Genomic DNA, 17762 nt, shown 5'->3' on the forward strand with positions numbered 1-17762 from the left:
TTGGTACTAAAGATCAGATTGTAGATATCTTTACAAAACCTTTGCCTAAAGATACATTTGAGTACTTGAGAGATATGCTTGGGGTTATGCCTCTACCTACTTCAGAGTAGATGATGTAGAGATTGCATCAGTTTAGTGGTACAAAGAACTATTGTTTGACTAGACTGAATGTTGATGCTTCCTGTATGGGGGAGTATTTGTAATGAGTAGAGTCATTAAGGACTCTTGGTAATTGGTCTTGAACAGTTTCTTTAGACACTTGAGCTAGTTGAAGACTTAGAGAAGTTGATTGACATAATGAGGTCTTTGTCATTGATGTCAATGGGGAAGATAATGCATTAAAAAAATCTCCTAAGTATGAGTAGGGGAGAATAGAAGTGTGCATGAAAATCTCTATATTATTAATTAGGGAGATTTAGAAAGATTCATGTAAGAAAGGAGAAGGAATATCTCTATGAGGGAGGTATACAACATGAAGAGTTATAATGTCTGCGGGAGAAGTTGAGAATTGTTTAGCATGTGAACAAATGATGCCAATCCTAATTAATGAATAATAGAGCAGTGATCCAGAGGATTTCAGATTAGATTTACCAAGAGGATTTGAAAACATGAGAACAAAAAAAAGAGAGAGTATTGTTTGGTATTCTTGGAAGTTAGATGTTTTTTCTTCTATGTTTCCATCAATGAAAAAGGGGGATATTGTTAGCATAAATGCTGATGGTATTCCTTTGGGGGAGTATCCTAAGCATTGGGGAGAATGTGGTAGTATTGACATGCTGCATTCATGATTATGTTTGTCATTGATGTCAACATAGCAATAGTTTTGTGAAGGCTAGCAAAGTAGAAGATAGAGATCATGGTCGTACCAAAAATGTTTTGACAATCAAGTGATGTGTAGTTAAGGACATGTTATACACTATGTCCTAATGATGAGGTTAAGTGTGTGTAACTTAATTTGAAGAGATATGAAAGTTATACATGATTTACAGAGAGCAATATAGAAATAGAGTACCTGAAAAGTAGTTTCTAGTGATTGTATTCTATCTCTTAACAGAGATATAATCAGGGTACATGAAGTTATACAATGATAAAGGATAGTCTTCTGATGATGTTAGTGAGTGCATAATTCTTTTAAGTCACATGTGTGAAGAGTTGTAAAGATTGTGAACCGATAGTGCTATGTGGTTGTGAAAAAATTAATTATCTTATTGTGGTCCTATTATAATTAATTGGGAAAGCCTCAAGGCCAACTAAAGGAATTTTTTTGAGGACATGGTATAAAGGAAAGTATTTTCCTTGATTGAAAAGTTTGTGGAATGAGAAATGTTCAAGGAAGTGTGAACAAGAGCAGAGTGTTTGGTGAATATGAGTAAGCAATCTAAGGGATTATTGGATGCAAAGTTTGTGATCTAGTATCAAGATCAAAAGGAGAAAAAATCTGGTTTATAGGAAAGAGGAAGAGGAAGGATAAGTAAAATTCAATTCAATTATTATATAAGGAATAATACAAAGATCATTTGGATAGTGGGTTTATTGGTCTTTCCCTTGAAGTTGTTTGCACAATGAGTCCATCTACCTTCTATGACTCCTAATAGGGTTGGAATCTCTTAACAGGGATTCAAAGTCTCATAATAGGGATTGATATTTTCTAAATGTTTTCATAGACTTCTAACATGGTCCATCCTCTGACAAAGAATATTTATATTAGTACATCATCTTGTGGGTACCATCCCCACCAAGGTTTTCCCTCTGATCAATGTTTCCATAGTTAACATATCTGGTGTTATTGTGCACGAGTATCTTGTTCTAGTTTTTTATTATGTTGATCATATGGTTAATAATTAATAAGTTTGATAATTATGATAATAGTTCGATAATTGATTCACCCCCCCTCTTAGTTATATTGGTGGACTATATATTCTAACAAATTTGACATGAGTGTGGATCATTTTGAGTCATGCTTAAAGGAAGCATATTAATCTTTAGAGGATGTATATATCTTTGGAATGTGTTCCACATAAGTTTCTAGGAGGTCTTGGATTGCCATCTTTATCATTGTAGTAAAAAATTCCTCATTTGGTTGTGTTAGTTTTCAACATTGACATGAAAAAATATGAGAAAAGTTCAGAGACATACCATATCATCCTTGTTCCCATATGTTGCTTTTGTTTCTTCATAAAAGAAGGAATGGATTGTTTGACATGATTAGATCATCTTCAACATTTATTGTTGGGAATGTACCATCTTTATAAGTAAATTTACATTGGGAAGGAGTTACATTCTCTCTCTGCTTCTTATCTCTTGAGGGAAGGAATTTCCACTCAAATAACCTTGTGTACTTATCACTCTCCATTGATAGAATTTTGTATATAATATTTATCTCTTTTGAGGAGGAGATTTTTCCCACTAAATTTTCTCATTTTCTACATTTTTGAGAGATTATATTTATGATTGGGTAACTAAAATTTCTAAATATTTAGGACAAAACATCATGATTGAAAGTATATGTTAGAGTAATTAGATATTTTATAATTGTATCATCTTAAAATGGAAGCACTTGAACCATCTAGATAGGTTTAGGACCCTCTTTTAGTACATTCATCATGATAGATTTGCATTTAGGATGCATTTTGCACTTGATTCCTTCATTCTAGGTGAAATTAGGATTAGGATCTCAAAGGTTCTCCTTAATTTCCCTCTTCTATGGCTCTATTTTTCTAGGTGGGACTTAGGAATAGGTTCTATTAGCCTTCATCATATTAATCATGGGGTTTTGTGCCTATTCCTAGCATTTAGTCCTATTCTGATATCATTTCTAGGTCTCCGAGCATCCTCGAGATCTCCTATTTTTCTATTCTAGCTAGATCTGGACCTATAGGTCAACGCAGGGTTGAGGTCATCCTTGACCCTCTTCCAGATTTGATCCTCCTTTTCAAATTTTTGTGTGTGTGTGTGGGCGGGGGGGGGGGGGGGGGGGGGTGCAGTTCCTAAAATCAATGTTGGGATTTTAAATCCAAATACGAAAAGGTTTTAATTTGAGATTCATTTATTTATTTTCCCTCAATTATTTTGATTGGACCATAATTCAAGGTGAAATTTGAATTATGGGTCCTAACATTACTCTAGGAGCCTCACCTTGAAACCTCTATAAAAAGACTCTCATTTGCATTCATTTACAACTAGAGAACTAGAATGATCATCTATTTGGAGCAAAAGAGAGATCCTATCTTCCTTGATCCACCATTATCAATACTCAATCATTCAAAGATACAATCATGGGGTAGCAATTAGGGATTATGAGTTTGGTAGGAGAGCTTTAGCCTTGGGGGCTTGGCATGCTTATATTATTCAAATCTATGTATTTCTTTCTCATACATATTCATGCTAGCGTTTCAATCTGGTGGATTAGTTCTTGGCATTACACATTCAATACATACACATATTTTATTATATTAGGCTATTCGTGGAGGTAGAAATCACCAAAATGAGGGTTTGACTAAGGAAAAACCCTATATAGCCACCCCAAAAACCCCATTTTCAGATATATCCAGGTGTTGTTTTGAGAATAGGAGTATAGATTTGGATGCCCTTTTCAGAAAACTTCTGACATCCATGAACATAATTTTCATCAGAGATGTGTAGGTCAAGGTCAACTTTTGGGGGCACAATTGTGCCCCGGGGTAAGATTGTGCATCGTTATCTAAGTCAAGGTTGACCTACCCTCAGAAGGATAAATTTGTTCCAGGTTTTCTCTATCTTGAAATTTCCACTCCAGATCATGATGCAAAATTTCTAGAAAGTGTACAAAGGCATCATAAAATAGGTATATCCAAATTAGTTCCATCATGAGGTATGTATCTTATTTTGTCTAATTTCAAGCATTTCCAAATTTCCATTACTTATTCCATTTCAACTCTAAAATAATATATGAATAGTGGTGAATGTTAGAAGCATTGTTAAAGATCCATTTTTACCCTAGTCATTTTGGTGAACCCGTTTATGAGAACTCTTTCTTTTTTGGTGTTAGATTTAAATCTTGCATTAGATTTCCTTTTTTTATATGTTTCAAAAATATGAAAAATTTGCAAAATTTCATTAAAAATACAAAAAAAATTACATTTTCATGCTTTTAGCATTTCAGTATGTATGATTCTTGTTTGGAATACTTTGATGAGACTTTTATTGTAAAAGAGGATAGATTCCCTAATGAGGTACATGGTAGTGAGGATGCAAATGGTCTGAATAAGATCTCCATTGATCCTATTCCTATTTCACTCTCTTCCACAACCTCTTCAATTGACTTTTACCATAGGGTGTGTGCATGTTTGCTTTCATGTTCCACTATATGCAATATTGATAAACCTAAAATGATATATCCTAAACCTTTGATGATGGTAAAGATCCTTTTGATTTCTTTGATAAAATTGATTCTCACATGCTTACCACACATAGAATAACCCTTAGCCTACTTTTTTGGTTTCTTTACCACCTTCTCAACCTATTCTTCCTCAAGCTTTGAATTTTTCTTCTACTTTTAAGGAGTATAACTTTGTTGATCAATTATGTGCTACTCTTGCAAAGATATATTTATGAGAGTTACTTCAAACTTCTCTGACATATTATGAAGCATTTCAAAAGGATTTATCCACTTTTCTTGCTTCACCTCCTAAGAAAGAGAATGCTAATTCTATTTTAGATTGCATGCATGCTATGCCTTCCATACCTCCTATTTTGGTTTTTGATAATGATTTACCTTCTCTTGAGGTGCAGAATCGATACGATGCTCTTATGGTTGTTGTTTCTATTAATCAAAGTGGCATTCAAAGAACATTAATTGATAATGGATCTTGGCTTAATGTTTGTAGCATGGAGATGCTTAAAGCAATTAAGGTTGATCTTACTACTATTCAACCTGATAATGTCCCTATACATGGATTTGATAATATTGTGAAGAGAACTTTGGGCATTATTACCTTACCTATTAAAATTGGTCTAGTTATTCTAAATACACCTATTCATGTTATGCATGGACCTCTCAATTATAATCTTCTCTTAGGAAGACCTTGGTTACATACTATGCATGCGATTTCTTTTACTCTTCATCATAAGGTTTGGTTCATTTATAACAACCTAATGTATACATTACATGCAGATGATGCACCAAATCCTTGCTTAAATTTGAAATATGTTAAGATCTTTGAGCCTCTTGAACCAAGTAAATAAATTGAAAAACAACCTAAGATTCAACAATTGAAAGCTCAATCTTCTTTAATTGAGGATGATTGGGAGACATTGGATTTTAATCCTACTATCATTAGTGAATATAAGGTTTATGATTTGGAATTCATGAAGCAACAAAGTGAATTTGAGAGAAAAGTTTTTATTCCTTCTCCACTTTATGAGGAATTAAAAAGTAATTTTGTTGTCACTTCAATTAATGAAACGATAAACCTGATTGTTCTAACATTGTGATATATGCCGCTCCTTGGACTCCATATGAAATGGCTAATTGGTATGGTTTTGGTTATCATTTTCTTAATAAATCAAGATTTAATGGAAAAGGATGTGGTAAATATGAGCAAGGTATACAAGTACCTTTGGATAATGAAATTTATGATCATGCGTATAGATTATGATTTAATATGTATTAAAAAATCCATCAAATTTCCCTCTTAATGTTAATCATATATGTGGTGGACAGTTGAAATTAGTTAAACCACTTCTTATTGACATGAATCAAGCACCTACTTTGGATATTTTTCCTAAAGATGAAACCTTAATGGAATTTTTAGGAGTTTACAAAGATTTACCTAAGTTCCATCACAAACGAAGGAAGCCTTATTGTTTAAATACATGTGCTTATTTTGGAGAACATAAAAATCAAGATATTCTTCCTTTACTAATGGATCCTCTGATATGAAATGATTTATTAAGAACTGAGACCATTGATATTCAAATGGATGAGAATAATCTTGAAAAGATAATAAAGATTGGAAAATGCTTGAATAAGGATGAACATAATCAATTGCGTTCCCTTTTACTTAAATTCAATGACATTTTTTCTTGGACATATTTAGATATGCAAGGTATAGATTCTAAGATTGTTACTCATAATATTGTTTTAAAACCAAATATGAAACTTGTGAAGCAAAAAATTCGTAAGATGAATCCACAAATTGCTTTATTGGTCAAAAGTAAAATTGAAAAATTATTGGATTATGGATTTATCCATTCTATTGATTACTCATATTGGATTTCAAACATTGTGCCTATTTCAAAAGGAGAAAATATATAAGGATGTGTACTGATTTTAGAGATTTAAACCAAGCATCTTACTTAGATTGGATTTCAAACATTGTGCCTATTTCAAAAGGAGAAAATAGATAAGGATGTGTACTAATTTTAGAGATTTAAACCAGTCATCCTTAAAGGATGATTTCTCATTACCCAATATTGATATGATTGTGGATTCAACAACGAATCATGCTTTGTTATCTTTTATAGATGGTTTTTTTTGGATATAATCAAATCTTTATTCCTCCTGAAGATCAATTTAAAACTATATTTATAACATCTTAGGGAACATTTTGTTGGTTCATGATGCCTTTTGGATTAAAGAATGCAAGAACAACTTATCAATTAGCTATGACTTTGATTTTCATGATGAAATCCATAAGATCCTTGAGGATTATGTGGACATTATCTTAGCAAAGTCTATACGAAGAGAATATCATGTTGTTATCTTATGACAAATATTTGAATAGATTAGAAGTGTACAACATGAGATTGAATTCTAAGAAATGTATTTTTTGGAGTAGACTCTATTAAATTATTAGGATTTGTAATCTCTAAGAGAGTCATAAAAGTAGATATTGAAAATATTGATACTATTGTTAATATGTCTTCTCTTAAGAATATTTGTCAGCTATGCAGTTTACAAGGAAAGATACAAGCTATTCGTTGCTTTGTTTCTCATTTAGCTGATCAAACTATTCCTTTTACTTCATTTCTTAGAAAGGATACCACTTTCTATGATGAATGTAAACAAAATTTTAAGAAATTTAAGGAGTATCTTGTAAATCCTTCTTTCTTGCAGCCAACTAAATTTGATAAGCCATTTCATTTATATATTTCAGTGAGTCCGAAGGCTATGAGTACCTTGTCAGCTCAAAATGATGAAAATGGTAAGGAAAGACCTGTGTACATTACATTAGTCAGACTTTACTTGATTATGAAACAAGATACACAAATTTGGAAAGAAAATGTCTAGCTATAGTTTATAAAGTCAAAAACTCAGGCATTATCTTATAACTGTTGAAGTCAATGTGATTGTCAAGTTTGATCCTTTGAAACATCTTTTCTCACAAACTGATCTCTTTGGATGTCTAGAAAAGTGGGTGATGTTACTTATAGAATTTGATCTTAATTTCACTTCTCAAAAGTCTATTAAGGGACAATATTTAATAGATTATTTAGCTAAAGCTCCTTGTCCTCATCTAGAAACATGTTCTACTTCAATGGAATTTCTTGATGATAATATTGTAGCTATTCAACAAGATGATATTTGGGAACTGTATTTTGATGGATCTAAATGTATGACAGGTTTTGGTGTTGGTATTATTGTAATTCCTCCCATGAAAAAGCCAATCTCTTTATGATACAAATTAACCTTTCCTTGTAATAATAACATTGCGGAGTATGAAGCTCTTATAGTTGGCTTGCAAGCAACTTCATTCCTTAACCTTGAACACTTGTAAATATATGGAGATTCAAAATTGATTTTCTAACAAATTAAAGGAGGTTATCAAAATAAGAATGATAAAATGACACAATATAGAGATTTGGATCTTGATGTGCTTTCACAATTCTCTTCTTATATGATTCAAATATTACCTAGAAAAGATAATTCGCATGTAGATGCCATGGCAAGTACAACTTCTTTGGTTTGTCTTGAAAATGATGCTGAAAACTTTCAATTTACTATACAAACTCTTTAAACCTTACAATTTCTAAAAAGATTACCTCTGATTGTTTCAATTTGCATTTGGATGAATGGTATTCCCACATTTTTATTTTTAGAAAGATGGTACTTTTCCGGAATCAACAACAATAAACATGAGTAATCATATTAGGAAGATTGGAACATATTACATTATTTTAGGACATACACTATACAAACACTCTTACAAAGGAATTTTATTAAGATGTCTCAATAGAACATAAATTTTGATAGCTTTGGCATAAGCTCATTCTAGTTCTTGTGGAGGGAATTTCGGTGGAAAACTCTACTTACTAAATTACTTAGAATGGGATATTATTGGAAAATGATGGAGAAAAATTCTTTTATGTTTTTTAAGGAATGTCCTCAATATCAACAACATAGTAATTTGATGCATGCTCCTACTCATGAGCTTCATAATCAAATTTCTCCATGGCCTTTTAGCATTTGGGGTTTTGACCTTATTGGGAAATCTCATGAGCTTCTTCTCAAGGACATACTTACATCTTGACTACTATGGATTACTTCACGAAGTAGATTGAAGTTGTCCCTCTTCATTCAACAACTCTGGTTGTTATTTGTGATTTCATCCTTAATAATATCATAACACAATTTGGTATACCTACAATGATAGTTTTGGATAATGGTACCTCTTTTAAAAACAAAGAAGTTGCAAAATTCTTGGAGAAATACCGAATTCAACATAAATTTTCAACTCCTTATTACCCTCAATCTAATGGTCAAGTTGAAGCATCAAATAAAATTATTGAATAGATTTTGTGAAAAATAGTTAACAAACATGTGAAAGATTGGCATACGCAATTTCCATATGCTTTATGGGCTTATAGGATGAGTGTTCATATTTCCACAGGCACTTCTCCTTACAATCTCATTTATGGTACTAACACTATTATGCCTTTGGAATTAGAAATACCTTCTTTACATGTTTCGTTTCATGGGATAATTGACAAAGATACTTTTTGGGAACAACATTTACAAGAGCTAGAAATTTTGGATGAACAACAAATACATGCATTAGAACATATAAAAGCTTATCATAAATATCTACAGAAGCAATATAATCATAAGGTAATTGAATGAAAATTTTTGGTTGTTGATTTAGTTCTATATGAGTGTCAATGAAATGTGAATGCTTTACTTGGTGAAAAAGGAAAGTTTAGCCCTAATTGGCTTGGACCTTTTTTTGTAATTGAAGACTTTGGTTCAGGTGCTTATAAACTGGCTAATATAGATGGTGATTCTTTCATGGAACCTATTAATATTATGCATCTTAAATTTTATTATCCTTAAGTCCATTCCTTTTTTATTTATGCATTTATATATTCCTTATAGACTTTTTTTTATAGGTTAATTTTTTTAGAAAAACTACATATTGAATATATTTATGCACCTTCTTTCTTTCTATTAATTTTTATATCAAACATAGAACTAATTAATAAAGAGAGTTTTTCATTCATCAAAGTGTTTAAGGTTCTGATACATATGTGGCCAATGGTCCTATCTATTACTACATCTATCACCGTGTTTTGATGGCTGATGGCTACTAGATCTCTCTAGCCTATAATAGGAAGATATAGATTTGTGTGTTCACATATGGCTCCTTGATATGCTCATACCATGTGAACACTCTTGGGCACTCTATAACTTACCTATCAGTTTCTCCTCCCTTTCTTTGCACATCCTTATCTCTTATTGGATAACTGCAAAGTTATCAACATGCTTGTCGAGATCTTTGTAGCTAAGAGAGAACTCTTGCTCCCTTGTTGGTAGTTAGTAGGATAGGTATGTATCCTTCATAATCTTAGATACAAAGCTCCTCCACTTCGCTATGCTAGCTATAGAATAAAAATTACATTTATCAATTTCATACTTTTTCAAATCAAATTACATATTTAATCATATCTCATTTTCATACTTGCGTCTCCCTCTTGGATGTCACTAAAAGGTCTGGATGCTAGGGACATGGAGTGACTACTCTCTCCATGGTCACTATGTCTAGGCCTTGTTGGCGGTGTCTCTATATGGGCATGTGGAGGACATTGTGATCTTAGTGGTGATATGTGATAAATGTGTACATCCACACCATTATCACTAGCTGGGTGCATAACCTCTTCTCTCTCCTATGCTCTCCTCCTCTACTCAACTATCATCTCAGTGTGTCCTCTCCAAAATACCTAGATCACCTATAGGATAATCCTTAGTGAAGATGGGAAGTCCTTTGTAGACTCCAATACTTGATGTAATCTTGGCTCATGCTTGAATAGATCACATCTGATGACATCTATATATCCTTTAGCTCATTTGCATCACTTTCCTCTATGTCTGCTATTGATGGTTGATATATGGTGTTGGGTCTCTGATAGTACCTCATCGGATTTACATAGCAAGGTACTACTCTAGGGACTCCTTGTAATAGGCCAAACTATCTCATCACTTGATCATAATAGTATGGAATCACTTATATGGTTCTGATGACCCTCTAGTAGCTCTCACTACTTTGAGTATCTCATCTAGAATCATATATCAAGCCACTCTGTCATCCAACAATACGGTCTACATATCACATATACACTTGGAATGTGGTCTAGAGATACTCTCTAGTAAAGGATATATCCAAATTTCTAGGCATTCCTTAGAGGATAAGAAAAGACTCTCAATGTACTCACATCTACCATCACTAGAACACCCTGTGGTTGTGTACATGTGAAATGCTTAAACAACCAAGTCTGCAAGAGTGTACATATTGAAAGAATATCTCTCTAATATCTCACTAGTTGATGTAGCTCATGGTATAGCTACGCTAACATGTTGCAACCCCATGAGAACATGGTCCTCTCATTCTCCATCCTTTATATAAGATGGGTAAGAGGTGTATAAAATAAGGTACCCTTTGAGTTGAGTAACACAACTAAAGATACTATACCAAGCATCATTGTTCATACCAAAGGTGTAGGGCCTGATAGTATGGATGATAGAAGGACATGATCTGATTAAGTTCATATCTATGGAACCCATCCCAAGAAATACTCCTTGTCTACAAGGATCTCCTCACAAAACCACTATGTTCTAGGTTTGATGGTCTTAGCTTAGATTGGAAGCCATAAGATCCTATAGACATCCTTTAATGTCACTATGATCTCTCTTGAGGGAATATGGAAGGAGCATGTATCCTCATCCCACCTCTCTATCAGAGCTGATAACATGGCTTGGTGTAGCCTAATCTATTGCAGGAATGCTACCCAATACAGTCCTACATCTCTCAGTAGTTGTAGTACCTCCTCATCGAGCTCAAACAGTCTCTATCTGATGATCACAAGCAACTCTCTAAAGGGATGCTCTCAAAGGTGGACCAAGTCCTGTAAGTACAAAAAAACATCATATTAGTATTCTACATCATCAAATCTATAATTTCAACTTGACTAGGTCAAGGTCAATCTCACTTAGGTTAGGGTCGACCTTCCTGGGTATAGTTCAACCTTTTTGGGTCAGGGTCAAGGAAAAACTTATCTTGAATGGGTGGGCACCTTCTAGTCTATGTTGACCTTCTTAGGTCAAGGTCAAAATTTCTAGGTTAGGGTTGACGTTTCCTACAGGAATCAAATATTTAAAAAATACAAGAACAAACATAAACAAAATCACCTCAAGAAGTGATCATCTGGTAGCTAGGGACTATCTTAGAAGCTCCATGTGAAATGTACCCTTTTTGATTTTATATGATATTTAAAGCCTCTAATCAGATTTTAAAATCAAACAACCAATATTTCAAAAGATCAACTAATTTCTCAATAAAACCCAAATCGGGTATGCCGGAAATAGTGTTAAAAACTTCATAGCTTCACATATTATTAATAAATCTAAAAGTAGAAATGTTTATAAAAATATTTCCAACATAAAATCCCACAAAATTAAATTTCCAGATCTATATAGAGTTTACACAACAACTCCCAAACCGAGGACAAAAACAATGCTAATCGGGCTCTCAAAAACAACATAAAATAGCTTGAAAACACCACAAAACACTAATAATATATCATAGAAGTATAACCACAACCCAATACATGTATTTAGCTCTATTTTAACATCTAAATGTCTATATTTTAGTAGAAAACCAAACTGATATGAAATAGTCAACCGGAAACACCAAACTCTTACAAGAAACACACTTGAAAACTCACAAATTTGCACTGTTCAGCATAATGGAAAGATATACATGAGCTTGCAAATGGAATGGCCTCAAAATACCATCATTAGCCTCTCTATAAACTTACAAAATCTATCCTTGGGTCTCCTTCTCCACAAGTTTGGTGGCCTCTGAAGAACAACAAAGCAATGAGCAAAAATCAAATTCTAGAATGAGCCCCAAATGCCTCCAACTCCCTTTTAAGAGGGCATAACCCTAACTCACGACCAAGAGGGGTCAATAATACATATTTTAATAATAATTTTCATTTATTAATCCATTTGTTTCCAAATATTAGCCCCTTTTTCTGACACTTCACTTTTTGAGCTTGTCTGCCTTAGCAAAAGTTATTATTTTTAATTATTTGAAAAGGGGACATGACAAGTCCTCCCCTCCCAAATATTGCTTGTCTTTAAGAAATAAAGGTTGGGATGCTCAAGAATATGTGATCCTTCCCAAGTTGCATCCTCCAATAGTAATCCTTTCCATTTGACCAAATGCTCTATGATGCTCATATTTCTCAATCTTTTCTCTCTTGTATCCAAAACCTCTTTTGGTATCAAAACTAATTTCCCTTCATCATCAAGAGGTGGTAATTTTGTAGATACTATGGTTTGCTAGCCTAGAACCTTCTTCAAGCAATAGACATGGAAAAAATTATGTATTTTTCTATTTGGTGGGAGCTCCAATTCATAAGCTACCTCTCCTACCTTCCTAATGATCTTATAAGGCCCATAGAACCTTGGTTTGAGCTTCTCTACCCCACTCCTCTTCAAGGTGCTTTGCTTATATGGTTGCAACCTAAAAAATACCAAATCTCCCACCTCAAAATATCTTTTAGTCTTTTTCCTATCAGCATACAACTTCTATTGGTTCTGTGCATGTTGTAGATTATCCTTGAGAAACCTTATCATGTCTTGGCTTTGCTTGACAAAATCACTTGTTGTAGGTACTCTACTATTTGAAAGTACTAGATCAACAAAGGAAAGGGCACCATAACCATAAAGAGAACAAAAAGGAGGCATACCAATATACATGTGATGAGATGTATTGTAACAATACTCCCCTAGGTGCAACCATTTCACCCAAGCATGTTGTTGATTTGAAACATGGTTCCTCAAATATCCCTCTATCCATTTATTAACTATCTATGTTTTTCCATCTATTTGAGGATGATAGCTAGTACTAGGAGTGAGGTTAGTTCCTACCAAATGAAAGAGCTCTTTCCAAAAAGAGTTGAGGAATCTATTGTCCTGGTCACTGACAATGTTTCTACGCAAGCCATGTAACCTAAAATTTTCCTTGAAGAACAATTCGGCCACTTGTGATGCCTTGAAATCAAATGTGATGGGAAAGAAATGTGCATACTTAGTTAGTCTATCTACCACCACATATATGCAATCCTTACCTTGAACCTTGGGCAACTAGTGATGAAGTCCATGGAAATACATTCCCATTTTTGTTTAGGAATAGGAAGTGGCTGCAACAACCTTGCAGGAAAAATTTGCTCACTCTTGTTTTGTTAGCATACCATACATTAATTAATGTGTTTAAGGAAATCCTCCTTCATACCCTTCCATGCAAATTTTTCTCAAAGTTTCCTATATGTCTTGAAGTATCCTTGATGACCAGCCAAAGGTGTGTCATGAAAGGCCCTCAATATCCTATCCTTAATTTTTGATCCTGGCACTAAGAAGATCCTATTCTTGTAATAAATTAATTCATCAACAACCTTGTACCTAATATCATCCACTAACTTATCCAAAATATTGGTGGAAAAGGAATCTTTAGCATACTCTAAAATTATGGAGACTTTCCAATTAGTAGAGATAGATGTTAAGGAACACAATGTGGGCTTTCTTGAGAGAGCATCAACAACCACATTATTCTTTCCTTTCATGTATTCAATATCAAAATCATAAGCTTGAAATTTTTTTACCCATTTTTGTTGATGATCATTCAAATCCCTTTGGTTCAAGAAGAACTTGAGTCTATTGTGGTCTATCTTTACAATGAATCTCCCACATACCAAATATTGTCTAAACTTATGAAGTGCATGCATGATTGCCAACATTTCCTTATCATAGATGGAGTAACGTTTCTCTGATCGATTTTATTTTCTACTCTCAAATGCTATTAGGTGTCCCCTTTGAGTTAGGAAACCCCTATACCTTCTCCAGAAGCATCACATTCAACAACAAAAGGTAAAGAAAAATCTGGAATTGCAAGCATAGGGCATGAACTCATTACCTCCTTAAGCTTATCAAATGTTTTTTGTGCCTCTTCTGTCCAAAAAAAAGCTCCTTTCTTTATCAAATCAGTCAAGGGGGAATCAAGCTAAGAAAATCCCTTGGAAAATCTCCTATAGTAGCTACACAACCTAAAGAACCCTCTCAACTATGCAAGATTAGTGGGCGGAGGCCAACCCAAAATTACCTGGATTTTTTGTTGATCAACCTGTACTCCTTTAGAACTTATACTCTATCCCAAATATAGGATATCTATCAAACCAAACTCACATTTCTATAGCTTAGCACAGAAGGATTTCTGCTCCAAGATTCCCAAAATAGTGTCTATGTGCTTTAGATGCTCTTCCCATGTTTTACTATAAATCAAGATATCATCAAAAAATGCCAAAACATATTTTTGAAATTGCTTGCTGAATACCTTATTCATACAAGATTGGAATGTTACTGGTGCATTAGTGAGGGCAAATAGCATAACAAGAAATTCAAAGTGCCCATAATGACATCTAAAAGTGGTCTATTTCACATCTTCCCTCCTTCGAATTTGATGGTACCCTAATCTTTAGTCAATTTTTGAGAAGTATACAAAACAATGTAACTCATCAATGAGTTCATCTATGTGTGATATGGGATACCTATTTTTTATGATCTTCTTGTTTATATCCATGTAGTCTATACACATTCTCATTGTACCATCTTTTTTCTTGACAACTACCACAAATGATGCAAATGGGCTAGAGCTAGGCCTTATGAATCCCATGTCCAGGAGTTCCTTAATAGTTTTTTCTATTTCTTCCTTATAACCTCTTGGATGGTAGTATGGAGTTGGTATAATTGGTTTGGCACCTTTTTCTAACTCTATAACATGCTCAAAAATTCTATCTGGTGGTAATCCTAGAGGCAAATCATTGAAAACTATACTATTCTTATCAAGAATATTTTGAATTTCAAAATGCAAATTACCTTGATTCTTTGGAGAGCTTGTTGGATGGATTATGACTCCTACTGCCCATGCTACTTGTCCTCTTCAAAAAGTCCTCTCCATTCTCTTTGCAATGACCACCTTAGGTGCTCCATTTGATAAGCCTCTCAATAAGACTTCTTTTGTAGTGGAATGAAATTTAAACTCCATAGTTTGATGGTTCATGTAATAGCCTCCAATATAGTGCAACCATTGAACACCCAATACAAGATTAGTCTCTCCAATGCCAACAACATAGAATTCATCACATAACTCATAATCTCCTAAGGTCATCTTGAGTTGTTTCACCACCTGTGTGCAAGGCATAGTGAATCCATCAGCTATAGTAACATTGAATCCCTCAAAATCTTTTGCTTTAAGCCCTCTTTTCATGACAAATCCCTCATCAATAAAATTTTGAATTTCCCCACTATCAAGAAGAACTATCAACCTTTTCCCTGCTAGTACCCCTTGAATTTGAAAGGGATGGTATCTTAGGACTCCTGATAATGATGCTAAAGTGCCATCCTTGCTGATTTCTTTTTCCTTCTCTTCTTCTTCCTCCTCCTTAGTGTCATGAAATTCTTCATGCTCATCTAAATTAGATTCTAAAGCAACTTCAATATAGTGCACTTGACCTTTCCCCAAACATCTGTGTCTTGGAACCCATGGTTCTCTATAAGTGAAACAAAGCTTTTTCCTTTGTAATTCACTCTTGATCTCCTCATCTACCTTCTTTTTTGCTACATTTATCACATTCTTTGGTGGTAGTGCTGGAAAAGTCTTTTTTTGAAAATTCCCCTTATGTTGCCAAATATTTGGGGGTTTTTGATTAGTGACTGGTTTCATAGGCACACAAGTTTCAAGTTGCAAGCTTCTTTTGATAGCTTTCTGTAAGGTTGAGGGTGAGAAAGCCTTAACCAAACCCTTAACAGAATCTTCCAAACCATCAAGAAAAAGATAAACAATCCTCTTTTCAATCATATCAAGTAACATAATAGCCACTTTTTTAAACTCTTCTATATACTCATTAACTAATTTGGTTTTCTTCAACTTCGACAATTCTTTAAAATCCTCTTCATCATCCTTGAGGTCAAATTTATCTATCACTCTTTGATTGAAATCATCAAATGTAGTTACCTGATGATACCCTTGAGTAGTCATTCCATGATACCACGAATCATAGGCTACATATTCTAAGTGTAGACTTCCGAATTGAATGACATCACTCTCCTTCATTGGGTTAAGTGTGAAGAAGGTCTGTAGTTTTTGTAGCAATGCTCTAGCTGAATTTTTTTTTGTTCCATCAAAATTAGGTGCTATAAACTTGCTTATTTTATTTTTGAGCTCTCTTCCACTTATGTCATGCTTCCTCTTATACTCTTTCTTGGGCATCAAAGTGTTCATCATATCCACATATTATCTAAAAGGAACCAAACTACAAAAGTCATCATCTAAGCCATTGTAAGTAGCTTTTAATGCAATCAAGTTACATCTAACCTCTTCCATAGGACTAAGGGTTGGATTTGTTACTAGTGGCTCATCTGTAGGCAAGAAGATTTTTTTTTTAATTTAGAGGGTGTGGGTTTCACATTTCTTGGATCCTCTAAAGTGCTCCCTTTCTCATTAGTAGATGCAACTCCTTGCAATTTTTCTATCAATATCCGCAAAGCCCCTCTAGTTTCTGCCAAACTATCCACTATTTGCTTATGAGTATTTTGAATGTCTTGGGAGAATTTCTTTTCCGTCTCATCTGGGTTAGCCATACTTTTTCCTTCCTTGGATTTTTTACTTTTACTTTTAATGGGAAGTTTGATCAAAATTTCTTTATTTATTTTTCACCGCAAATATCTTTTTTCTCTTTCACTTAGTTGCATACAAACTTCTACAAATCCTCAAGTTGGTAAGATCATAGCTTTGATACCACTAAAATGTCCCCTTTATGATTTTATATGATATTTAAAGCCCCTAATCAGATTTTAAAATCAAACAACCAATATTTCAAAAGATCAACCAATTTCTCAATAAGACCCAAATTGGGTATGCCCGAAATAGTGCCAAAAACTTCACAGCTTCACATATTATTAATAAATCTTAAACTAGAAATCTTTATAGAAAATTTTCCAGCATAAAATATCAAAAAATTAAATGTCTAGATTTGTATAGAGTTTACACAACAACTCACAAATGGAGGAAAAAAATAATGCTCATCGAGCTCCCAAAAACAACATAAAATAACTCGAAAACACCACAAAACACTAATAATCTATTACAAAAGTATAATCACGACCCGATACATGTATTTAGCTCTATTATAACATCTAAATTTCTTTAATATAGCATCAAACCAAACTA

The sequence above is a fragment of the Cupressus sempervirens genome, chromosome 11, assembly GCF_028749045.1.
Source record: "Cupressus sempervirens isolate cs-2001-9-10 chromosome 11, ASM2874904v1, whole genome shotgun sequence".
Lineage (NCBI taxonomy): Eukaryota > Viridiplantae > Streptophyta > Pinopsida > Cupressales > Cupressaceae > Cupressus > Cupressus sempervirens.